Genomic DNA, 8,399 nt, shown 5'->3' on the forward strand with positions numbered 1-8,399 from the left:
GACCTATAGCTATACGCACGCTTTATTTTTTGTTTATCGCTATTTATATCGTTATTGCATTTATAATTTTTTTTATTGCACTTTGCTTATTTTATCATATTGTGTAGGCCTAATGTGCAGCATTAAAGTACATGTAATGTATCATTAATCCAGATTTTGAGAAAAAATTACTTTTGATTTAGAAATTTTTAAAGCAGAGAAATGTTTTATCTTTAAACTTTCGTAACTTAAATAAATGAAGGGTTTAGGGTTGAAGTAAAACGGACCTCTCTCCCTGCTGTTCATGAGTTCAGAATAAAAACAAAAATAAGAGCGCAAAGAAATGTTGAACACACACTAATACAGAAACAATATTTTTAACTCCTCTACTCCTACATATCTTAATCATCATGACACCAAAGGCTACAGAGGACATTGAAGTTAAAATCACAATGAAGGTTTTATACCTATTTGTTAGATTTGTCCTATCCTCAAATGAGATGTTGAACCCAATAATGGGCCATAACTGATTCTTTGTCACCTTTTCTTACCTGTTAGAGTTCATCCATGCACACTCATGTTCTCTGTGTATTTGAAAAGTATGAGAACCTCCTGCACTCTTCATGCAGCTGTCTAAGAGTAAAGTTCAATATAAATTTAATTATATGAGTTTGGTCAATGTCTTAGCTGTAAATCAGTCATTTCAGCCAGTGGAGGGGATTTAGTGAGTGAAAATGGACCTGCCTTATTGGTTCCAGTGGGACATTGCAATAAGTGACTTTGCCACCTGGAACAATTCAGCACTTTGTTCCTTTATATTTTGACCCGTATAAAGCAACAGTCATGCATGCAAATATGAGATCCACATGCATGATAATTAAAGAGATTGAGTTTAATGGAGACCACACAGGGACTCTTCCAAAGATCACTTTTTATCAGTCTGAACTGACAGATTGATTTGGTCATGAGTTATTCATATACAATTAGATTAAGAAGAAGAAACCGGGGGAATTCCAGATGTCGAGTGTCAGAATGTGTGATATCCATTTGAACAGCCTAATAAATTGAACTTCAACTTTCTTTTTGAGCAGCAAAGTTAAATACAAACATTGTGGGTTTTCATTTGACAGAACATGAATACCATCACTTCATTGAAGCTACTTTCAGCCTCATCCTTTCACACAGACCTGATACAAATCAATCAGTTCTAAAATCAACATCACTGTATATATTCAATCTACAAACAGGCTGCTTAGTCTCATAGGAAGGAGATAAATTGTTTAACGAGGATGGGGATAAAAGAACATTACTTTTATTAGATTTGTGTTATTTTTTAGGCAGATTCGTCAGTGTGTGATAACTCCTGAAGATGAACATATTACACATCGTTCATAAGTCTATTCGATCAGTATTTTCATTTATTCTGACATGTAGGCTACTTTAACAGAAATCTCATTAACGTGAAGGGATACCTTTGATAAAAAACGTGTATTCTTTTATATCATGGGAGGTGTCATCCTACATGTCTGTACATTAAATGTCAGTTCACAATAATTGGATGGATACATCACTGTGACTCAGGGGAGCTAACAGACAAGAAATGTTGCGCCCTAGTATAGCTATTACTTTTTAGTTACTACTACTATTACTTTTAGATGTGCAGTGCGCTTGCCCCATGTACGACGGCTATAGTTCTCCGAGCGGGTGGCCTGGTTTCGAATCCAACCTGTGGCTCCTTTCCCTGCATATCTTTTACCGCTCACTGTCTCCCTGAGTTTTGACTCTATTCACTGTCCTGTCTCTACAAACAACAGCATTTAAAGCCCCAAAATAAAACAAGTAATCAAGGGGCTATTAGAAGTACATGCACTCTGCTAACCATTTTCCACTCTTTACGCTAAGCTATGCTAATCTGGTCCTGGTTTCTCCTCAAGCAATCTTTTCATTTTTATCTATCCAAGAAATCTGAAAGTATATGTGTTAATGTGTTTAATTATTCATTTATATACTAAAGAATCACATTCTTAGTTAGTTAAGTTTCCTTTCCTTTTTTCTCTCCAGTCTTTAACAAGTCTTGACTTTGAACATTTGCTCCTCTACAGCGCAGACCATACATCTCTTTATAAGTCACCAACAGCCACTTACAATTGCGAAACAATTCCATCTCTGGGAACTGAAATGACATTTGGTAAAGGTGAACTGTCAGACAGGTTTGGCTAAAATTTTCCAGACTACATATTAAAAGGCTCCTGTGAAACATGATCAAAAGCTATCATTTTTTATGCTAGTTTTTCACATACCTAACTGTCTGCTGCCCCACTGCTGAGATTCTCTAGTGACCAGCCTTTCTGGCCTCTTAATTTGTTTGAGAAGAGTTGAAACAGGTCCAAGTTTTGCCCTAGATCCCAACCCTTTTCTCTCAGTCTCCCAATGCTGCTTTTCTCATTTGGATCGCAGTTTGCTAACTAATTCAAAGCCCTGGTATCAGCGAATAAGGTACAAAAACAGCAATCAAGAGAAATGCTGTGAAAAAGAAATCACAGAGAGGAACTTTTTGGCAAAGATGCACTTTGGTTATTCTTAGAAGAGGAGTGACTGAATGTCTGAAAAGGCCCCAGTGCAGACTACCATTCAGTGAGAGGTATTATTCCCCGAGCTAATGTGAGACATAAAAATACACAGTCTTGCATAAGACCAAGCCAATGGAAAGGTAGACACCATGGAGGAGAAAAAAAAGAGCCAGAGAGGAGGACGCACAGCATATGAGAGAGAGAATGTGTGTGTGTGTGTGTGTGTGTGTGTGTGTGTGCGCGTGTGCGTGTGTTTGTGTGTGTGCATGGAAAGATTCTGTGTGATTCTCAGTGTCATCTGGAAGCAGTGTTGCTTACTGTCCAAACCTCAGTGGCTTTTGAGAAAAGAAACTCACCAATCACCTGTTGTAATTACGCACTGCTGCTTTGTTGCAACAACCTGAACCACATAATGTGCCTGCAACCACATCGCCACACACACCACTAACTTACCTTGACCTGGCTCGAGTGTGCTGGCCCACATATTCAGAATCAGTGAAATAGTTGTTTCCTGCTGCGTGGAGTTTGCAGGAGAACATGGAGGATTAGTCACCCACACTGTGTGAACAGTTCACACGTTTTATAAGAGGAGAACAGATATTTAGATTACTTATCTTTCAAGTTGTGACTTCTGGCTTTATTAACGCTCAATCATCAACTAATGCTTTGTGATAAGAACTATTTCTTGGATGCCAGGTTATGACCTTTTTTCCCATTACAGCACTTGCTTTGTCGGTTGAGCCCTTCAGCTCATCAAGAAGTCTGCTCTAAAGTTCTGTTAGTATCCAGCCTTCAAATAAATGATGCTTGATCTAACTCAAAAAATGTTTTGTAATGATGAGATGAAGATTAATAAACATATCACTATAATACATGTGTATGCTTAAATTAATACATACAGTTAAAAAAAACAAGGCACCTCACAGGACAGTCTACAAGGCAGAAGACAAAAGAATAAACAAACTAACATGCAGCTGTGGCTCAATTGGTAGAGGCTCAACCGGAAGGCCATGGGTTCGATCCCCAGCTGCTGCAGACACTCAAACCCAAGTTACTTGTCGCTGCTTCGTCTGCGTGACTGAGATAAGTTACTTTACAGAGCAGCCTCAGCCATAATGCGTGGATGGGCAGGTGTGACCTGCTAGTCAGAAGATTAGGAAAGTGCTATACAAGTCCATTCACCATTTAAACATAAAATGAACACGCGTCAAACTGAATAAAAAATGAATAGTTGGGGACAGACCCCAGAAGAGGAGCCGGAGATTTTGAATGAGTACATGACTAGTTTGTTTCATAGCCAATAACTGAGTTTTCTGTAGTTGTCACAGTTTGTGAAATGTACTAGTTATTTGTTCCAGGAATGTGTGTCCTAACAGACACCAACTTTTGATTCAATTGTGGTGTATGATATCTGCTTTTCCGTTGTCTGGTAACGGGATTAGTCAAAAATTATTTTATTTGCACAAAATCAAAACATAAGTAATTACAACACTTCACATACATATCAGTCGGAACACTTTGTTATATTATTAGAGTGGGTATAACAAACTTCCTTTAAACTGAACTATCAAGCAGATCCAGACTCACTGATAAACAGCCATGTGCCACAACCAGCTGGGCTCATAAAGTGGGAAAGAGGGAGAAATGTATAGAGACAAACAGGCAGTTTTTAACATGCATAAAGGGGAAATAATGCATATTAAAAGAGAAAGGAGCCAGTCCTCACCAAGAGCTTAATAATAAAAAGGTTTTAAATCTTGTGTTATGTAATCCTTTTCAGACTGATTTTTTAATTGTAGCAAAGCTCAGCCATCATCATGTCCTTATACATCCAAACTGATTCCTTCATGGCGTAATATTGGTGTCCCAGTCCATGAATTCACATTGCATTTCGGTGTTGCAGAAGCATGGCACAGCCGGAGCTCCCCCAAAAAAACAGGTGGATATCTGTGCCAACAACATTTGAGAGAATTCAGACAATGATTTATTCAGCCAATCAACTTTAGAACTCTGACTACATGGAACAATAATAATACATTTATAATGTATAACACATTTCACTGGGCCAGGTCACAAAGTGCTTTGCAAAATATTATCAACAGTCATAACAACATTAACATCATAAAAGGTAAGCACAGAAAAACAACACTTTTAAAAAGTGCCTTCATTTTCTAACAACCAGATTAAAGATGGTCAGAAGCCAAATGGAAAAGTTGAGTCTCACAGCTTCATGTAAAAGCATCAATTGAAACTTCAGAGCGTACATGCAGAGGAAGAGAGTTTCATAGTGTTGGAGCCACAAATTCAAAAGAGCGATCACCTTTGGTTTCAATCTCACATGAAGCACATCAAGTCAACTCTGATCAGAAGATCTGAAGATCTCCTGAGGAACAAAGGATGGACAAGGTCAGAAATCTAAACAGATGCCTGATAATGCAGGGCTTTATAAACAAATGCATCAGAAAAGATTGATCCAATGTCTATTTAAAAAAACAATCATTTTAAAAAGTAATTTTTCCTTGTCTAGAACTGACAACGCTTGACTTTAAATTTTTTTTTTTTTTTTTAATAAACCTGTTAAATTATGTTGTTAATTTGACTTTTACAGAGTTTAGATTCAATTTGGTTGTTACACCGCCGATGTGAGCCAGAGTGAAGCTGCTGTATAACTTAAAATTCTACTTTTGAATCTAAACTCAGTAAAAGTCGCTTGGAAAAGCAAGTCTTGCCTGCAATCTTTGAACTCTAACCTCTGGCTTCACCAGATTAATGGGGAAATTCACATTCATTTCCAGAGGCATATATTGTCAATCAGACGAGGATTTCTGATCGGCTCTGAGATTTCCTACACACTAACTTCTATAGATAACTTCACTGGAGAGGCTCCTGATAAATGGAGGTATTATCTCTCATACTACATTTCAGGGTCTTTTGGTAACACAAGCAGGCCGGCACCCTGAGAGCACAATGTTTTAGAGGGCCTTGAGCAGAGATGTTAAGATAAGCAATACATGATATGTTCTCATTGTCAGTGCCCACGATGCAGTATTTTAGACCAGCTACCAAAATACCAAAGACTATGTAGAGACTTTTTGAAAAAAGAAATGCATGGCTTTCTTCATCATTAACAGGATGTTTCAGGTGATTTCTTTTTTTACAATGTAAAGTTTGAAATCCAGCTGTCCTTGAAATTCATTTCATGTTGACCATGTAGGACATATCTAATTATAACTCCTAGATAAAGGACTTACAAAATGACTACATTGACTTTGTTTGAGGCAACTGCACACTAACTGCACACTGTGTAGCACCAGTAGAACCAGGACTCTTGTGCCGGATCATTTAAAATAAATCCTGAAAAAAACTGACTGTGCTTTCTGTATTTAATATTTGAAAGGTCTTGATTTAGACCCTCTAAAAGAAGACCAAAAGATACCTCAGAATCCAGGATAAAACTGATTTTGTATTGCAGCGGTACAGTCTCAAACTAATTTATCATGAATCAAAGTTCAGAAACCCAGTTTTGTAACCCCTCCATGGTGTTAGGGTTGCTTGAGGTCTTGGGATGCTCGGGAATTGTCTGCTTTGTTTTGATGATTATCTTTACTTCCATTGATTTATGACCATTAAAGATGCCAGATTAGCACGGCTGGAAGAGCCAAGTCCATCTATCCATCTGATCAGGGACAAAAAGTCAATTTCCCCTTCAAAAACAGAACGTTATGAGTCTATTAATATTAAAAACAGACAATTGGTTTCTTATTTATTATTAAATCATTAGTTTTATAATGTGCTCTTCTAAATACTTAAAGAGATTTTGAGAAAAACAACAACTAAAAAATACAAAACGAGTGATGTAAGGGGGGAGGATGGGAGTAGTAGGCAGTGTTGAAGAGGTGATTTTTTAGGGATTTTCTGATTTCTTACTGTTGATCCTTAACTTACTAGTATTAATAACAGCCGACTTGATGGTTCATTGCTGTGTATTGCCCTTAGATTAACCACAGCTGACACGGTGTGCATTAAAGAGTTGGTTTTATTTCAACTAAGGCTGGGCCTGATCCTCAACTCCTGCAGTCACATGTTAAAGTGTCCTTGGCTGAGACACTGAACTCCCTCTGTTGCGTCGGTGGCAAGTGAATTTGGGTGAATGGAATAGTTTAGTTAGCAGCACCAGTGTTTGGATAATCTGTGAAAGGGTTAATGTGACATGTCGTGTAAAAGAGCTACAAGTCTATCTATCACCCTTTACTGATCACTTCCAATATTTTACACTGCAGATTGGTGGTTCATTTAAAAAATAGAAATAATAATGAGAACTAGACAATTCCAGCAGAAATTGTGAGGGTGGTTGCCGTCTGTGTACGTGTTTCTGAGTTATACTGCAGTAAAACTGTTTAACTGTAGTCAGCTAACAGCTAAGACAGAACTTTGTCCCAATGCTATGGTCCCACTCAAATGATGATGTCATCACTCTATCTGTGAACACCTGCTGCTCACTGATTGGTTGACATTCAGCTTTGATCTGCCAGAGTGCCAGAACATTCTATCAATGTATTTGAATGGGCTTACCACTGCTCGCAAAACCTCAAATATCTTAAAAACTAAACATGGTATCACCAATCTGTTTGGACTGTGAGCGACAGCACAAATAGGCACACGTTTTGATATATTTTATGTGTATTTAACATTCAGACTGGGACCACAGTGGCGATTTTAAAACATGAGTGAAAATTGTGAAATTCTGGACATCACTAGAGTGAGAGCCCAATGTGTGTGTATGTGGTGCGTGACTGTCAAACAAATTCCTCCCCTGGGAGACTGAAACATTTTATGTTTTTACTTTTTGCTTTATGAGTGAGGGGACACTAAGAGCTTTATTTTGATGTATTTTGTTTATATATGTGAGCAACAATGACTTCAGGATGGCGATTTACAAATATGCTTCCAAAACTGAAGTTTTTGGCAGTTACACTCTAGGATTTCAAATTTTGCCATTCATTTTCAATGGGGCAATTTTTTGTCGTTTAAACTCGATTTGTGTCCACACCGTGTGTCCGAGGTTTCCACAAAGTAATAGCACACTTTTTGGGGCCGAGCCGGTCGTTTTGATACCTTTCTTGTGTGTGTGGCGCAAACGCTGTGGGAGGAGTAGCGCGGCCCGTTTTGAGGATATAATAATAACTAGAAAATTTGCATTTCCCTGCGGAAAATGCGTGTGAATGCTTCCTGCTGAAATGTTGCGGAAACACTGCTGAATGAAGAAGAACCAGCAGAAGATGAAGAAAAAGTGGAAGAAGAGGAAATAGCAGAAGAAATGTAGAAGAAGACAAACAGTAGTAAAAGTACAACAAGAAGCTGAAGAAGTTAAATTATCTGCAGAAGAACAAGAAATAGTAATGGAAGAAGAAGATGTAGTAAAAGCAGGAACACAAGAAGCAGAAGAAGAGGAAATAGCAGAAAAAGACAGAAGCAAAACTCAAACAAGAAGCAGAAGAAGTTATCTGCAGAAGAACAAGAAATAGTAATGGAAGAAGAAGATGTAACAAAAGCAGAAAACAAGAAGCAGAAGAGGAAATAGCAGAAAAAGACAGCAGCAAAACTAAAACAAGAAGCAGAAGAAGTAAAAGTATCTGCAGAAGAAGAAGAAATAGTAATGGAAGAAGAAGATGTAGCAAAAGCAGAAATACGAGAAGGAGAAGAAGAGGAAATAGCAGAAAAAGACAGTAGCAAAACTAAAACAAGAAGCAGAAGAAGTAAAAGTATCTGCAGAAGAACAAGAAATAGTAATAGAAGATGTTGCAAAAGCAGAAATACAAAAAGCAGAAGAAGGGGAAATAGCAGAAAAAG

This window comes from Symphodus melops (assembly GCF_947650265.1).
Source record: "Symphodus melops genome assembly, chromosome: 2".
Taxonomy (NCBI): domain Eukaryota; kingdom Metazoa; phylum Chordata; class Actinopteri; order Labriformes; family Labridae; genus Symphodus; species Symphodus melops.